The 19662-nt window shown below is 37.9% G+C and overlaps 1 protein-coding gene across 8 annotated transcripts in view; it reads right to left on the reverse strand.

Annotated features, from left to right (window-relative positions):
- FANCC (FA complementation group C) overlaps positions 1 to 19662 on the reverse strand; it is a 274009-nt gene that overhangs the window by 231181 nt on the left and 23166 nt on the right. For 3 of the 8 annotated variants that reach the window (XM_082469733.1, XM_082469731.1, XM_082469730.1), the window contains exon 2: positions 17647 to 17705. The exons of the other annotated variants lie outside the window; for them this stretch is intronic. The gene's annotated coding sequence lies outside the window, so the exon portion shown is untranslated. The remainder of the gene's footprint in view (positions 1 to 17646; positions 17706 to 19662) is intronic. 8 annotated transcript variants of the gene reach the window in all.

Here is a 19662-nt window from a genome sequence, read left to right on the forward strand (position 1 = left end):
CTGCACATGTTAAATCTGAAACTATCTAAAGTCTACTGTATATTATACTGAAAACCCTCTATATCACACTCCAATTTAAAATGAAATAAGGATCATGATATAGACATACTGATTTAATATATCAGGAGGCTTCATTGCCTAGAAAATAGAAAAGAGACAGAGGCCCCAAATGTCATGTCTTTTGGATGACAAAGAAGACTGTGATAAAGTGAAAAAAACATATTTGAAAAGAAATGTACTCTTTTTTTCATTGCTCCTTTAGATTCCACATCAAACCCATATTTCTTTGTTAAGTATTTTTTTTCTTATTCAAAGGTAATTTATTTGGATTTTCCAAAAGGGTTCCAGTAAAGCATAAATTAGGAAATTACATATCCTTATTGGATTACAGTATGTCAAGCATATTAAACTCCTCTGAGCATAGAAATAAAAGTGGTCTCAGAAACAACAGTTCTAGACAACACCATCTGAGGAAAAACATCTGGTTAATAAAAGGTAAATATCCATTCTAACAGGAGGGGATTTAGGGGCTAAGTGCTAAAGAGGGCAAAGAAAACTTTTAGGCTGAAAGTGGAGAAAATGCAGGTAGGGTATATCGAGTTAGCCAAACAAGCACAGGTCATGTATTGGGACAAGACTGGGCTGGCTTTAAAGCTGGAGTATATACCAAAATAAAGAACATTAAACATGAACACCAGCATTCACATTCAAGTCATTCACAGCTAGACTGGGGCAGGCTAGCTCTCCTCCACAGAATACCTTATGGTATGCTCTGCCTAAAATTTTCAAAGTTGTAATTAGGTTCAAAGGCATCTCATGGCTTTATTGGTTTCAGGAGTAGAGAAATGCCTCATGACTCTAGTCAATTCTCTTTTAAAAACCTCCTAAAATCCCTTTCATTTTAAATGGTAAAATTAGTCACAGTCAATGAACATAAACTAAAGCTGCAGTATGAGAAGTGTTCTGTGGTATGGGAGACTCAGCAGAACACTTAATCCATACTTGAGGTGTCAAGGAAGGTTTCCAGAGAAAGAGACCTGAACAACATGTGAGGGTTCATCAAGTGAACAGTAGGCAGAATGTTACAGGTAGAGGGAACAGCATGTGCAAAGACTGAGGCAAGAGGACCTGTCAGCAGACAAAGCACAGACTAACAAGAGAGCTGTTTTAGGATCTTGCCAAATCAGGAAATACTCCTTTCTCTGGGAGAGGCCAACACTGACTTCTTTTTTAATCATGAAAACAAACATTTTAGGGCATCTAGAGATAGAGACCAGCCAAAGGATTACTCTACTGGTGCTTCTGTATTCTGACCTCATCATTTATATCCTTCCACCAGAGACATTCTTTTCTTTGTTCCTTCCTTCCTTCCTTCCTTCCTAAGATTTTCAGGAACCCCACTCTCTTAGAGGTAGACTTACCTACAGCCAACCTCTGTTGGCATGTTTGGGCAACTGCTTCAATGGGAGCTGTTGTTAACTCTTTTATTACCTTGTCTGGAGAAAAATGACAGGCTGTGGTGACATCTAATCACCTCCATTACTTTATTTGAGTCAGGCTCAATAAAGTAGATAGCCTCTCTATAGTCTGTAATAAAAACATTAAAATAACATCAAGCATAACTTCTAGAGATTTCTCAATGGAATTTGCCAACTAGTACAACTATCTACTACAATATGTATAATGTATCTTTAGGAAGAAGGGCACACAGCTCTGACTGGGGTTTACTAATGGACAATAGACCACAATAAAATTTCTGGCTTCTCATAAGAAAAGCATCATGAATGATGCTTCAGGCTAAAAAAGTAAGTTTGACCAAGGCTGTCACCTTGTTTAGGCAAGCAGTAGATGGATTTGAAAGAAGCTTGTAAGATTGGTAAGGACGCCAGACTATATTCTAAGAGCAATGGGAAGCCACTGAAGAATTTTTAGCACAAAAGTGATATAATTAGGTTTGTATTTTAGAAAGATCACTAAGAAGTAGTGTAGAAAATGAGTAGAAAACAGGAAGACTACACTGTAGGATAGAAGATCATCTTTTAGTAATCGAGGCCTAACCTAAATGCATGAAAGAATGTAGAAAATTGTGTAGATATGAGAGATACTTAAGACGTAGAGTATATAATATTTAGTGTCTGATTGAACATGGCAAAAAAGGAATAGGGAGAACTAAAGATGGTGTTCAGGTTTCTGATTAGGGAACTAGATGCATGGTACCACCATGTACTAAAAGAGGAAACAGAAGAACAAGGACATACTTAGATAGAAAGATGAGTTCAGTTTACAGCATGTTGAGTATAAGATACTTGACGCATCCAAGTGAAAATGTCCAATGAGCAATGGGCTATATGAGTATGCAGGCTAGGAGACAGATATGAGCTAAAGACGTAGATGTGGGAACCATCAAAAGATAGAAGGTATTTAAAGCCATGGAAATGGATGAGCTAACCTAGGGAGGATGGAAAAAAAAAGAAGGATTGGGCCAAGGACATAGGGATGTGAGAGCTATGGAGGATTTCGTTGACTTGCAGATATTTAAATGAGGAGGGGAGGGAAGTTAATCACGACAATAGTCATGTTAAGACGGCAAGGTCTTGCATTCAGGGAGAAATTGCACTGATTCTCCTGGGACAAATTAGCCGACCTGTAGTAGGGAACAGGAGGAGTGTCCACCCATTCTGTTCTTGCCTCTAGTTTCTAGGTTAAGTCTGCCACCTTCACAAGGACTACAGTCATCCAAAATAAATAATCAGTAAAAACTGGCAAAATCATTGTTGTTCTAGTTTTCTTTTACTTAGTAATTCAAAACTGATACCATCTGTGCAGTGAAGCAATGTATCTTACTTAAATATAAGAATCATTCTTGTACCACTAATGCAATCCAAAAGCCATATTAGGGCAGCACAAACATAAAAGTAATATCAGATGTAGTTTCAGCTGCTATAAAACACAGTGATTCTACATTTTGGTTCCAGGCTTTAAAAATACTATAGTATATGTGGTTTTGAATAAGATTCTACATTGTAGTTGGATTCTTAGACTACTTTTTTTCTATTTAAGTGTTGACAGGAAAAAATATAGTTTTAGTCTGACCTTACAGGCACACACCATTTACCCTACTTTTAACTTGATTTGAACCTTAAGGGTATCCTTGCAAAGCAACAAAAATGTGCAAAACTAAGATCAATTAATAACTAGTTTCTAAAATCTACTGAATTTTTGACTGAACAACATCAAATCCCTATAATTTGTAATGAGCAATAATAAAATTAAAAATTTTCCAGTTTCAACTAGGATTTCCCCAAAGATGATGAACAGGTTCTTTTAAGAAATTCTGATTCATCTATATGTCCCTTTAACTGCTTCATTAACAATTATTCTATTGTTAGATATAAGGTTAGATATAATAACCACATTCAGACCACATTTTAGTAAAAAGCTGTCCAATTCAATACTGAAATTATTATTCAAATTTAACTGTCTTCTAGGAACAAAACCTTGTTTTCTGAGGCCCAGAATAGGTTTTATCCCTTAGTACTTAACCTTTCTTCAAATAAGAGTAACTTAACAGTATAGCCCTGTTTGTTACCAACACAAAATATCTCTGTATACTTAAAACTCAGCTCCTTCTGAAAGTCTTTCCATTTTTATCTATCATCCATTCACAATGTATGTGTCACTGATACCATAGTTTCTTACTGTCATGTTGGTTTATCTTTGCTGGCATATTTTTCTTGCACCTTCTACACAGGCAGGTACCTTTTCCCACAATGCATCATGAACTCATGGGAAATGGGGACTTATAATTATCTCTTTGTAAGACTTTGCACACAAAAGCCACTTGATATTAGTGTCCAACTGATTCTACAGTCTCCCAAACACGAGGAATCAAAAAGAAATTACGTTCTTTAATGTCTTCTTTAACATTATATGAAACTATTAGCAGGTGGTATATTTACCCCCACCTTCCTATCTCACCCTCCTGTCCCCACCCAGTGAAAAACTAGATCATTAGATGCAAGCAGAATGAAAATCTGATTAGCATAGGGCTGATTAAGAAAAAGGAAAAAGTCTGAGGAATCAGAAATAGGGAAAATGTAAGAAAAAATGAGCAAAGTAAAATGACTAAAGGGAAATTTAAGCCAAAAAAATTAAAAAGGAATAAGATAGATAATAATAAGGCAATAATGTCAGATGATGACCAAGAAAAAGAAGCCTGTAGGAAATAAATTTAATCTCTTGCTTAAACTGATCACTAAACCACAGCTCACAGGACAACTAACAACTTTCAAATCCCAGTCCACCAACGTGTGGTTATCCCACCGTGGTACTTGTTATGCCAAATATTACTGCTGACTTGGGGTGCTCTTGAGTCAACTGAGAGGACCACCATCATTTCCATTCCCTGCCAAGAGACACATCAGTGACTGGGGGCTGGAACAAGAGCCAGTGGCAAATATACCACAGCAACAGGCTAAGGACTGCACAAAAGAAGTCTGGTATTGAGGTTAAAATTAAATGAAATGGAAGAGAAATAAAGACAAGGGAGGATGAGAAGAACAAACACAGCACCAGTGTGGGTTCTTTCTACACGCAGGGAAAAGCAAACATCTGGAATTATTTGGTGCTGAGCACCACCAAATTTAAGACTTTGTTCCTCTCTTGCAATTATTTCTTAGTAATCATACAAAGAAAAAATAGACCTAAAGGCTAAAATGAAGGAGAGTGGTTAAAGTGGGTATAACAATAACCATTAAACACACACACACACACATACACATTTTTAAAGTAACAGAGCAGTGAACTGCACAAAGAATATTCCTGACTGACTTGGAGAGATGTTCATCCTAAATTCTGAAGTTCAACGAGGAAGCTGCAGACAAATACATATAATAACATGGTAACATTTTTGTAAAAATATGCCTGTACAAACACAGGAAACATCTTTAAATGATTCCAAAATAAGTGCTGGTATTATGAGTGGTTTTTACTTCTTTTTCACTTTTCCTGCATTTTTTAATGTAATTATTGATAAAATAACAACAATCCCCTAAAATAAAAGAAAAAATATCCCCTTGCAGGTCATTCAGTCTTTACCTTGAACTAAATGTGTATTCAGTCTACAAAAACCCCTTTTACATAGAGCACAGCTTTGAGAGACCTGGTCCCACCCAGTGGAGAGGAGGGGCCCCAGGCCAAGTCCAGCTGCATTATGGTGGAAAAAACACAAGCTGTGAAGACCAATGAAAAGACTTGAATCCAGCATCTCTATTCACTAGTTCAGTGACCCAGGGCAAATTACATGAAACTTCTGAGTGCTACCTTCACTTGGCTTCAGGAGAGGAATAATATATACCTCACAGGGTTGTTTTGAGGATCATCAAGACCAGCTCCCACATATGACGACAGACTGGTGGGCTAGGTACCAGGGAGATTTTGACCCTTCTGAACAATGTTATACTGTTTATCATCTCATGAAACAATCTGTTCTGAATCATGCCACGTTGTTTGCCACTTTTACTGACCTCCCCTCAGTCTATGATTCCTCAGACTAATTAGTGTTCAGCAGAGCAACCTGGTTACTGATGCTTGCTTCTACAGCATCTGTATCTACTGCCTCCAGGAGAGAGCAAACATCCAGCGGAGAAAAACAGGGAAGCAGGAATCAGATAACAAAGGCATGTTTATCCAAGTTCTTTGTCCTACAAATACATAACCAAGCCCAGAAGGAGTAGAAAACAGTTCTCCTAGGGGCACATACTGCAGAAGCATGACCAAATGAATAGCTTGATAATTGCAGATATTGTTACAGACTCAGCTTGACATATTATACTTTAACAGAGTTTGCACTGTAATTGTGTCCATTTCTTAGTGTTATTATTTTAAAAACTTTAAGGATGCCCACCAAAAACTTTAGCATTCATAAGTATGCCTTGAACCTGCAGAAGTTTGAAACCATTGAGACAGAAAATAAATAGTGAGAGGTTTGAGGCAACAATCTAGAAAAGTGCTGCTAAGAAAGACTTTCCTCAATGACGGAAAATTTTTCTCTATATTTATGTCATCCAATACCACAGCCACTAGCCACATGGGGCTACTGAACACATGAAATGTGGCTAGTGCAACTGAGGAACTTAATTTTTAATTTTATTTAATTTTAACTAATTTAAATTAATTTGTTTCATGAAATATGGCTATTGACTATGGTATTGGATGGCACAAATCTAGAACACTGGTTTAATGACTTGTGCTAACTCAAAAAAGGTGGTATGTGGATGAGTTAGTGAAGCTTAAAAGCTAACAGACAAGAAGAGAAACAAACAAAACACACACAAAAACAACAACAACAACAAAAAACCCAGCACCATGTTAATATTTCTCTTGCTTCACACAGGATTCACCTTGATAAAGCTGAGGTCCTACTCTGACCTCAACCTGTCATAGTCAGCTCAGGCTGCCATAACAAAAAAACATAAACTGGGTGGCTTAAACAACACAAATTTATCTTCTAAAAGTTTTGGAAACTAAAAAGCCAAAGATCAAGGTTCTGGACAAATTGGTTCCTGGTGAGATCCTCTTCCTAGCTTGTAGATGGCCGCCATCTCTCTGTGTGCTCACATGACCTCTTCTTTGGTGGGTGCAGGGAAAGAAATCTCTTTTCCTCTTTTTATAAGGCCACCAAACCTATTAGATTAGGACTCCACCCTTACTTCATTAAACCTTAATTATCTCTCTAAAGGTCCTATCTCCAAATACAGTCACACTGGGGGATAGGGCTTCAATGTATGAATCTGGGGGTGGCAAAATTCAGTCTTTGCACAACCTTCCACTCTCCCATAACTAGCTTTTTTATCATGAGTTCCAATATTCCATAAGCCATATTTCTTGCCCTTAATTCATAATCTTCTAGAGGCTTAGTTTTCTGCCTTTTCTTACTACACCACCAGTTTACACCTGAGTAAGGCTTTAACCCTGCCATCAGACAACTCTGAAATTCACTGAGATTAAAACTTATCTTTGGGGTTTCCCTGTTGGCGCAGTGGTTGAGAATCTGCCTGCCAATGCAGGGGACACGGGTTCCAGTCCTGGTCTGGGAAGATCCCACATGCCGCGGAGCAACTAGGCCCGTGAGCCACAACTACTGAGCCTGCGTGTCTGGAGCCTGTGCTCTGCAACAAGAGAGGCCGTGATAGCGAGAGGCCCGCGCACCGTGATGAAGAGTGGCCCCCACTTGCCACAACTAGAGAAAGCCCTCGCACAGAAACGAAGACCCAACACAGCCAAAAATAAATATAAAAATAAATTAATTAATTAAAAAAAAAAAAGATAGGCCTAGAGCTACAGAAATTTAAAAAAAAAAAAAAACAACTTATCTTTGGTCCTCAAAAATGACTTCTTACCTCTTAAACTGATTATGCAGAAAAGAGTTATTTAACATAGCAGGCCGGATACTGTTTTCCTTAGAAAAAACTGTTTGTAAGGTTGGCCCCTGGATAGGGTCTGGGAACTTGGATACTGGAAGAGTTCCCACCTCCCTAACTACTAAGAGGGACTCTCCCTGCCCAAACTGTTTGTACAAACAATGTGATTGATGATGAACATCTGCTTTCCTTCTGAGGGTCTGGAATTTTGGTACTTGCTAGACATACGATAACTATGTGACCAACCCCCAAAATAAACCTTAGGCATTGAATCTCTAATGAGCTTCCTTGACGGATGACATTTCACATGTGTTGTCACAACTCTGCTAGAGGAATTATGTGAGTCTTGTGTGACTCCACAAGGAAAAGACTCTTAGAAGCTTGTGTCTGGTTTCCTCCAGACTTCGTCCCATGCACCTTTTCCCTTTGTTGATTTTGCTTTGTGTTCTTTCCCTGTAGTGAATTATAACCATGAGGATGCTGAATTCTGTGAGTTTTCCTAGTAAATCATCAAACCTGGGGGTTATCATGAGCATCCCCAACATATCAAACCACAAACATTTTTATATAAAAAAAAACTTGCCCCCCTATCTCTTAGAGAACATTCACCCCAGTTATAGAAGCATTAATCCTGGAGGTCAAACTCCAAATACAGGAGGGCCAAAGAAAATGAAGGGAAGGATATAATCAACAAAACTTTTTTTTAGAACTAAAAGACAAGCATTTCCAGATTGGAAGGGCTGACCAAGTATCCAACACAACGGATGAAAAGATGTACCACAGTATGTCATCATGAAATCATAAAAACACTGGAAGGCAGAAGGAAATGGAACAATGCTTCCACAATTCTGGAAGAAAATTATTTCTAACCTGGAATTCTATATCCAGACAAACTATCAATCAAGTATGACTAGTACAATGACACATCAACAGTCAGTGACCAAAAATAATTTACCTCCCACACACCATTTTAAGAAGAAACTAGAGGATGTGCTCCACCAAAAGCAGGGAGAGAAGATATAGTAAAGAGAAGATATAATATCAGCCAAAGGATAGAAGAATGGATGATAATGAGGGAAAGTCCTAGGACGGTTGCAAAGAAGTTTTTAAACAAGAAAGGAAGGGCCTATTTATATCTGCCCAGATTACCATCTCAAGATACAGAAGTTTATGTAAATACCAAAAGAGATAAAAAAAAAACCTCCACAAGCTCTTAAGTTAAAAGAAGGGGGAGGGAGGCAAGAAAGAAGAGGGAGGCAAAAGCAACAGCAGTAGTCATAGTGGTATACCAATCTTTTATGTTGATAGAAATATCCAAAGCTCTTTTGAATGAGAGATTACCAAATCAGCTATGCGCTTTCAAAATTACCAACTTTAGGTTACAACATGGTACTTGACAATGGTTGGCAATTCTCCTGACCAAAAAAAATATGTTCAACAGAAGTTAAAGAACAAATGTAAATGAGAGATTCCACTGGCCTCTTTTGATAAAGGTTGTCTCTTTTTATTCAGGGACTAGGGATAGCTTATCAACAGACACATAACCACTCTATTACCCAATTTAAAGGCTCCCTCAAAATTCTAGTTAAGAAATTCAGTAAAGGCAAATGAATTTTAAAATCTAGTCAACAATAAACAAGCGAACAAAACCAAAACAACCACCTGCCTCCTTCCCACCCCTTCCCGCCCCCTGCCAGAACTATTTGGCCCAATTCATTCAAAAAGTCTCCAGTGGACCCTTATAGACCCTTAAATTTGACCTTTATATACTCAAAATTCATACAAGATTTCATAGGAAATCAGAGCACAGAATGTAACTCTAGAAAATATATTGCTGAATTGATACCTAACCAGTCATATCACTAAGTGGAAAATGAGGAGAAAAACAAATTAGAGTGGTGCAGATTTTGAATGCTTGTCTCACCCTGGTCTAGCTGAAAGACAAAACCACAAGAAACATGCTCAGAATCATTTAAATAAAATTCTTTCCTTAAATACAGCATTCTAAAATGTCAAACTACAAAAGACCCCGAATAGCCAAAGCAATCTTGAGAAAGAAAAACAGAGCCGGAGGAATCAGGCTCCTGGACTTCAGACTATACTACAAAGCTACAGTAATCAAGACAGTATGGTACTGGCACAAAAACAGAAATATAGATCAATAGAACAGGATAGAAAGCCCAGAGATAAACCCTCACACATATGGCCACCTTATCTTTGATAAAGGAGGCAAGAATATACAATGGAGAAAAGACAGCCTCTTCAATAAGTGGTGCTGGGAAAACTGGACAGCTACATGGAAAAGAATGAAATTAGAACACTCCCTAACACCATACACAAAAATAAACTCAAAATGGATTAAAGACCTAAATGTAAGGCCAGACACTATCAAACTCTTAGAGGAAAACAGGCAGAACACTCTATGACATAAATCACAGCAAGATCCTTTTTGACCCATCTCTTAGAGAAATGGAAATAAAAACAAAAATAAACAAATGGGACCTAATGAAACTTAAAAGCTTTTGCACAGCAAAGGAAACCATAAACAAGACCAAAAGACAACCCTCAGAATCGGAGAAAATATTTGCAAATGAAGCAACTGACAAAGGATTAATGTCCAAAATTTACAAGCCACTCATGCAGCTCAATATCAAAAAAACAAACAACCCAATCCAAAAATGGGCAGAAGACCTAAATAGACATTTCTCCAAAGAAGATATACAGATTGCCAACAAACACATGAAACGATGCTCAACACCACTAATCATTAGAGAAATGTAAATAAAAACTACAATGAGGTATCACCTCACACCGGTCAAAATGGCCATCATCAAAAACTCTACAAACAATAAATGCTGGAGATGGTGTGGAGAAAAGGGAACCCTCTTGCACTGTTGGTGGGAATGTAAATTGATACAGCCACTATGGAGAACAGTATGGAGGTTCCTGAAAAAACTAAAAATAGAACTACCATATGACCCAGCAATCCCACTACTGGGCATATACCCTGAGAAAACCATAATTCAAAAAGAGTCATGTACCACAGTGTTCACTGCAGGACTATTTACAATAGCCAGGACATGGAAGTAACCTAAGTGTCCATCGACAGATGAATGGATAAAGAAGTGGTGGCACATATATACAATGGAATATTACTCAGCCATAAAAAGAAATGAAATAGAGTTATTTGTAGTGAGGTGGATGGACCTAGATTTTGTCATACAGAGTGAAGTAAGTGAGAAAGAGAAAAACAAATACCATATGCTAACAAATATATATGGAATCTAAAAAAAAAGAAAATGGTTCTGAAGAACCTAGGGGCAGGACAGGAATAAAGACACAGATGTAGAGAATGGACTTGAGGATGCGGGCAGGGGGAAGGGTAAGCTGGGATGAAGTGAGAGAGTGGCATGGACATATATACACTACCAAATGTAAAATAGATAGCTAGTGGAAAGCAGCTGCATAGCACAGGGAGATCAGCTCGGTGCTTTGTGACCACCTAGAGGAGTGGGATAGGGAGGGTGGGAGGGAGATGCAAGAGGGAGGGGATATGGGGATATATGTATATGTATAGCTGATTCACTTTGTTATACAGCAGAAACTAACACACCATTGTAAAGCAATTATACTCCAATAAAGATGTTAAAAAATAATAAAATAAAATAAAATGTCAAACTAATACCATCCTAAAATATCAACTATTTGTAGTGTCTTTTAATATTTTAATTGACCAATGCAATTGGATTCCATTAATAGCTAATTTTTGCCAAATTTAATTCTAACAAACTCATTTAAGTTAAAAGACCATAATGAAAGAATAAAAATACTTATACCATATTTTTGCATTCCTACAATTCAAAAGCAACAGGATCAAATTTTTTCAGGCTGTGAATAAACATGCCATACTTTAGGCTAAAAGGATATTTTATCCCAAAATTAGAAGTGAAAATGAAGCTCAAAAGAAATGACCTCCCAGTCTTGAATTCAGTGGCATTAATATTAATGACAATCCCACTCATTTCAAAGGCATGTCCCAGAGTGTTTATATTATGAAAAATGGGTCTGGAATGTCATCTTCAGTAAATTTTAAACTGTTTAATCTGAGGTTTTGCTAGATTTGTAACAGCTGCACTTGTGTTTACAACTATAATTTACAGCATGGCACTCTTTTACACATTTTTTTTTTGGATATGATTGGTACAAACATGTTGTACTGATCAATGGAAACGAGTTTGGTATCTCTCTATAGCTACAAGTTTAGTCAGAATATAGTTTTGTTTTGGATTAACACTGTAAAACAAATGCATCATGGACCTTCAGAAGTCTTATGGTATTGGTTAAAGAAGGAAAAGACAAAAACTTCCATTCATATACAAACATTTGGAAAATGACTCAATTTGTGTTTGTTGAATTCAAATTTTGTTTGGGGAAAAGATATGCATATCAAATACACTGTGGGTCTAATTTGTTTGCTGGCATTCATTGAGGGTCTCAGGGCACATTACCAAGCAGAAACTGGTTGGGCAGTATTCAAAAATTACATTTCTTCTAATGCCTCTATTTACACAGTAGAAAGACGCAACAAAAAAGCCTGCCAAAGACTTGCTTAAGGATGCTTCAGGGGCTTCCCTGGTGGCACAGTGGTTAAGAATCCGCCTGCCAATGCATGGGACATGGGTTCGATCCCTCATCCAGGAAGATCCCACATGCCGTGGAGCAACTAAGCCTGGGTGCCAAAACTACTGAGCCTGTGCTCTAGAGCCCACGAGCCACAACTACTGAGCCCACATGCCACAACTACTAAGCCCGTCAACCTAGAGCCCGTGCTCCACAACAAGCCACCACAATGAGAAGCCTGCACACCTCAACAAAGAGTAGCCCCTGCTCACCGCAACTAGAGAAAACCTGCACACAGCAACAAAGACCCAACACAGCCAAAAATAATAAATAAATAAAATAAATAAATTTATTTAAAAAAAAAAAGAATGCTTCAATAGGAAGCATCAGCAACCCTTGATGTGGAGTTGCTGGTGCAATGAAAAGAGCACCGACAAGAGTTAGTTTCTCAGGGTAACACTCAACAGCTTTGCCACTAACCTCATCTTCCTCCTCTGCAAACATTTCAAAGAGAAGTTATTACTGAACGTGAATGTTTTCTGCTAAAATCAGTTGAGTCTGGGTAACCAGAAATGCTCCGCTCTTTTAGTAACTGAAAAGGTTATCATGCCATAAGAATTAAGACACATGTAAAAGTTGCACAATAGAAGTAACCCCAGCAGTTCTCTAGCAGCTATCTTCTTTTTGGGCAATCTCTCGGGAACCCTTAATCCTGGTCTAAATTAATTTTTTTGAAAAAGCTCCACTCTATTTTCCTTTTTGTTTTAATACCTGTCTTACCTTGGTACATATGGTTACTGTAAGAATCACATACAATCTATATGAAAATAATTTGGAAAGTATGAAACATATTTAGTAGGGCTTATGACCAAGGCAATGTTAGAAATGAACCAAGACCCAAAAGTAGTGAAAAAAAAAAAGCTTATAAAATCAATGAACTTTTTAAAAAAATCAATAGAACAAAAGCTCTGATTTCTAAAGGGTATATGGTATATTATTGTTCAAGATAATAATAATAAACTTTTTTCTACAAGTATGAAACTTTGAACTCACCAGAGAACATAGACTATTGTAGTAATTTCCCCAATAAGTATGATAAATTTGTTTTGAACTACCCATTGTTTTTTCTAAGTGTCAGTTTGGCATTTCAAAATGATTCAAAAGTTAGTAAATCACTCACTTTAGACAAAGGTCATAAATTCAAATGTCCACAACAGGTAAGTAAAATGAGTAAAGCAATCAGATGGGCTTGAAGCAACCAGAAGACAAAGCACTATCCAAAGAAGACGGCCAGAACTTAGCTCCTGCCAGCTGCTGCCAAAAAAAGAAGTCAGATTTAGTGTTGCCAGATTGCTTTTCATCTAAAAGATAAGCTGAAAATATGGATTTTTAAAGGTAAAATAACTCAGTGTTTAAATGTAGGTAAATGACTCAAAAAAGCTTAAAACATCATGCAAGCCACACATATCTGCAAAGCAGATCTGGTCTCAGCTTTATCATCTCTACCATGTTTGTTCTATATAGATCTATTTAAAATACCATTACAAGATTGAGAAGAACTTTGGTGACATTTTTTTAATGCTTCAATTATACTATGAGTCATGTTAATGTACTCAACAGAGTTTGCTTTTTCCTATAAAAATTATTACCTGAACTTCATCAAGCAAGAGAATTCATCTGGCCAATCGCAAATGGAAAACAGTAAACAATTCTTCTTTCACCAAATACCCAAGTATGCCATGACACCCTCTCCCCCCAATCCATCCTGGAAGGTAACCTCAGCTAGAACAGGAATCAAGTCTACTTTGCCCACTATTATATCTGCAGCACCTAGCACAGTGCCTAACTCATAATAGCTATATGTGACAGAGTTTAACAGTGCTCCCCACATCTGGGGCAAATGAGTATTTCCCAGCTCCCTGGTAGTTAGGCTGGCCATATGACTAAGTTCTGGCCAAAGGAATGAAAGCATAAATGATGTACACTACTTCCAGGCCTGGCCTCTAAAACATCCTGTGCAGTAGTCTAGCTTCTCCCTCAATACACAAGGCTGGAAGTAAAGGACTGAGTCAGTGCAGCTAGAAAATGGAAGGAGCCCAGAGAAATTGGGGACTCTGCAGAAAATCTGTACTATGGAAATATGCACAAAAGAGACATTTGACATACAGGGGCCTGTGACACCAGCAAAAATTAGCACTTGTATTATGTTAAGCCACTGAGATTCAGGATTTTGTTACCACAACTAGCATTTACTTTGACTAATACTGTGTTCAATATTTGTTAAATGAACACCTAAATAAATAAATAAATGCCTTAGGCAAGTAAGAATCTAGGCATCAAAAGTGCAAAGATTCCTGTCCCTCTGAGTTGGCTGACAAATGTTAAAGTAATGATCTTCAACCCCATTACAGACATTATGGCTTGAATTTCAAAACAGGAGATTGTGGAAAACAACCACAAAATTAGCACAAAGGCAGTCAAAACAGTTAAATGAGAATAGAATCTCCAAGAACTTATGTGTACCTCAAAAGAGGCAGAAAAAGCATGTAACAAAAATTAATATCCATTCGTGTTTTTAAACATCTCATCAAACTAGGAATACAGAAAAACTTCCTCAGCCTGACAAAGGACATCTACAAAAAACCTACTACATGTAACATTATACTTAATGATGAAAGAAAGAATACTTGGAAAACTCAATATTGTTAAGCTAACAATTCTCCTAATGTGATCTACAGATTCAATGCAATCCCAATCAAAATCTCAGGAGGGTTTTTTGTAGATATGAACAAGCTAATTCTAAAATGTATATGTAAATAACCTAGAATAGCCAAACAACTTTGAAAAGAACAACGTTGGAGGACTTACACTACTTAATTTCAAGACTTATCAAAAGGCTATAGTAATCAAGGCATACAGACATGTATATAGACAATGGAACAGAAAAAAGAGTTCAGAGATAGAGCCACACATATACTGTGTGATTTTTGACAAGCTCCAAAGCAATTCAATAGGGAAAGAATAATCTTTAAAGTATGGAACAACCAGAAAGGTATATAAAAAAATGAACCTGAACCCTTTCCTCATACAATACATAAAAACTGAACTCAAAATGGATCATACAACCTAAAATGTAAGAGCTAAGCTTGACTGCATCAAAATTAAAACTTCTTGTTCTTCAAAAGATACCATTATAAAAATTAAAAGGAAAGCCATAAACTGGGAAGAAAACATTTGCAAATCAGGTATCTGACAAAGGTCTTGTACTAGAGAAGTGCAATTTAAAATGACTGTGAGATATCACTACAAACCCATTAAAAGGGCTAAAATTAAAAAGACAATCAAAAAAAATATCAAAAATCAAAAAAAAAAAAAAAAAAAAGACTGACCATACCAAGTATTGGTGAAGATGTGGAGCAACTGGAAACTCTCATATATTGCAAGTGGGAATATAAAATAGTATAACCCCTTTTGAAAATAACTTAGCAATATTTTTATTGAAGTATAGCTGGTTTACAATACTGTGTTAGTTTCAGGTGTACAGCAGCAACTTCTTAAAAAGTTAAGCTTTCACCTACCCTACAATCTAGCCCTTCCACTCGATTTTTACCCATGAGAAATAAAAGCTATGTTCATAGAAAGACTTGTACATAAATATTCATAACAATTTTATTTGTATAGACAAAAAATGGAAACTACCCAATGTCCATGAAAAGGAGAAAAATAAACTGTGCTATATCCAAACAATGAAATACAACTCAGCAATAAAAATGAACTAGTAATACATGCTATATAACACAATTATCAAAACAATTATACTAAGTGAAAAAAGACCAAAAAAAAGAAAAAAAGAGTATATATCATCTGATTCAATTTGTATAAAATTTTAGAAAATGAAATTAGTTTACAGTGACAGAAAGTAGATTAGTGATTGCCTGGGAATGGGGGAAGGGGTAGAGTGGAACAGGGGAGAGGATGACAAAGAAGCACTAGGAAACTTGAGGGTATGATATACATTTTCATTATCTTAATTGTGGTGATGGTTTCAAGGATGTATTCATATTTAAAGAGTACAATTTGATTTGTTTTGACATATCTGTAGCTCACTGTCTACCAATAAAACCTCAGTTAATCTGTTTTAAAAAATAATTAAGATATAGTCAGATACTCATAGCTACTGTGGCCACAAAACAACATAACCAAAGATTGTTCTAATCAAGTATAACAGTATTTTCAAACACTTGTCTTATTTTAACTATTTTGTCTCAAACACAGATAATTCTTTTAAAACTCACATTATTTTAAAGGTAAAGAAATTAGACAAATTATTTTAAAACTTAAAGAACTTAGTATGAGTTCCCTGGTGGCGCAGTGGTTGAGAATCTGCCTGCCAATGTGGGGGACACGGGTTCGAGCCCTTGTCTGGGAGGATCCCACATGCCGCGGAGCAGCTAGGCCTGTGAGCCACAACTGCTGAGCCTGCGCGTCTGGAGCCTATGCCCCGCAATAAGAGAGGCCGCGACAGTGAAAGGCCCACGCACCGCGATGAAGAGTGGCCCCCACTTGCCACAACTAGAGAAAGCCCTCGCATAGAAACGAAGACCCAACACAGCCAAAAAAAAAAGTATAAAAAGGAATAAGGCAAACACATTAAAAAAAAAAAAGAAAAAAAGAACTTAGTGCAGTATTAGCCATATATTAAATGTGTACTGTACACACTTGTAGAACTAAATGGAAATACAGATCTTTCATATAATGAAATACATTTCTAGCTTTTAATATAGTTCCAAAGGAATGTCACTACCAAATTCAAGATATTGTTCATTGCACTTATCTTAATTTATAATCACTCAATTTAAAAATAAGGTCATTCTTATTACAGTACTTCATATAAAAGTATTTTTAGGTGTGTGACTTCTAAAACTGGCTGAACAGTTTCAAAAAAATATCAATTCATCAAAATACTTATCAGCAAGCAAAACTTTCACTAGCTTTGCCAACATTTTTAGTATAATGACTAAGAAGTCTAATGGTGCTGATCAGAATCAGAAACAGGCTATTTTTCTGTGTGCCAAATACTGCAGAAAATACCACTTGATAAATAAAATATCACACTGTTATACCACTAACACAAGGTTACTTACTCTCAAGGCCTATGATTACAGATACATAGCTAACAGCTTCAAATAAAAGCAAAAATGAGTCTCACTAGAAATTGGAAATGTCCAAATACACATTCTATATAGCCTTTTGTTATAGATGCTGATTTGCAGGCATAGGCTAAAGGAATCATCACAATCCATGTTTTACAAGGTCATGTTTGAGTACCCCAAGTTCAGAAAGCTAGGGTTAACTACAAATGATTTCTTCAAACAAGCATAAGTCTTACAAATCAGTTTGAATGTATAATCTGCATACACTGTGTATATCACATACACAAGTAATTATAAACTATATCACTTAGAATGCTTTTGGTTTCTAGAAACTGAAACCTAACTTTATTCATCAAAATAAGATAAATTATGCTATGGTAATTTTTTGCTCATGCTGCATGTTCAATGCTTGTGTGGGAGGTGAAGGGCATGAGAGTGGTCTGCTTACTCACTTGTGGATCCAAGATGACAGATGCTCTGACATCTTAGCGCCTGGCATCTATAATCACCACTGCAGGGAAGAGAGACAGCTAGGTCATTCATCTACTACTAAATGTTTCTACCTAGAAGTAACCTGCTTAAAACCTATTGGCTAAAGAATCACACGGCTGTGCTTAGCTGCAAGTGAAGCTAAGAATTAATATTGTTGAAATGTCCATTCTACCCAAGACAATATACAGATTCAATGTAATCCCAATCAAAATTCCAATGGCATATTCACAGAACTAGAACAAATAATTCTAAAATTTGTATGTAACCATAAAATATCCTAACTAGCCAAAACAATCTTGAGAAAGAAGAACAAAGCTGGAGGTATTAAAATCCCTGATTTCCAACTATACTACAATGCTAATAAAATCAAAACAGTATGATACTGGTACAGAAACAGACATATAGAGCAATGGAACTGAAAGTCCAGAAATAAACCCACACATACATGAACAATTAATTTATGAGAGGAGCAAACAACATACAATGGATAAAGGATAGTCTCTGCAATAAATAGGAAAACTGGAGAGTCACATGCAGAAGAATGAAACTAGACCACTATCTTACACCATATACAAAATTAACTCAATGTGGATTAAAGACTTGAATGTAAGGGAGTGGCCAAGATGGCAGAGCAGGAAGACCCTGAGCTCACCTCCTCCCATAGACACACCAAAATTACAACTATTTACAGAGCAACTACTGATGAGAAAAAAACAGAAAATTAGCAGAAAAGATCTTCTACAACTAAAGATATAACGGAACTGCAAAGAGAAGGGCAGGAGAAGTGGAGATGCAGTATTGTCAAGACCCACACCCCCGGGTAGGCAACCCACAAATGGGAAAATAATTACAGTTGCACAGAGGTTCTCCCCAAGGAGCGAGGGGTCCAAGACACTCATCAGGCTCCCCAGCTCGGGGGTCCCACACTGGGAAGACAAGCCTCCAGAACATTTGGCTTTGAAGGTCAGAGGGGATTATCTTCAGGAAAGCCAGAAGGATGTGCAAAATAGAGACTCCACTCCTAAAGGGTACACACAAAATCTCACACACTCTGGGACCCAGGGAAAAAGCAGTAATTCGAAAGGAGCCTGGGTGAGACTCACCTGCTGATCTTGGAGAGCTTCCAGAGAGGCAGGAGGCAACTGGAGCTCACCCTGTAAATACTGGCAATGGTAGCAGCCATTTTTGGAAGCTCATTCTACCTGGAGGACAATGCTGCTGATGAGCACTATTTTGGAATCATTCCTCTAGCTTATTAGAGCTGAGACCCGGGCCCACCCACCAGCCTGTAGGCAGCAGAACTGGAGCACCTCAGGCCAAACAACTAGCAGGGCAGAGACACAACCCCACCCACCAGGAGACCTGCTGCCCTAAGCCCCTGAGCCCACAGCAGCCCTGAGATTGGTCCTGATCACCAGAAGGCACAGGATCCAGCCCAGCACACCAGCACACCCCCAGGGCCCTGCAGCCAGGGACCCTGGGACATGGCCCCATCCCCAGTGGGCTAGCACTAGTGCCAGGACCAGCCTCACCCACCAATGGAGAGACACCAACCCTGGGAGCCCCGGGACCACTGCCCCACCCAGGCAGGCAGACACTAGCTCTGGGACCCCCAGGGCTCTGTAGCCAGCCACTTCATGACTCAGCCCCAGCTACCAGCATACTAGCACCAGGACTGGGACTCCTCTGGCCATGCAGCCAACAATGCCAGGACCCAGTCCCACACACCAGTGGCTGGCAGCCTCCACGCAAGGCCAGACCTGGCAACCAACTGGACCAGGACTAGCCACTTCTACCAGTGTGCCCACAGTAGTCAGCCAGCCACAACAGAACGACCCATACAGCCCACATGGAGGGCATCCATAGACAGTACAGTTATGGTGACAAGAGAAGAGTGTACTGCTGGGACACACAGAACATCTCCAACAAAAGGCCACTTCTCCAAGGTTTGGAAATATAACCAATCTACCAGATAT

Source organism: Balaenoptera physalus (genome assembly GCF_965194825.1).
Source record: "Balaenoptera physalus genome assembly, chromosome: 7".
Lineage (NCBI taxonomy): Eukaryota > Metazoa > Chordata > Mammalia > Artiodactyla > Balaenopteridae > Balaenoptera > Balaenoptera physalus.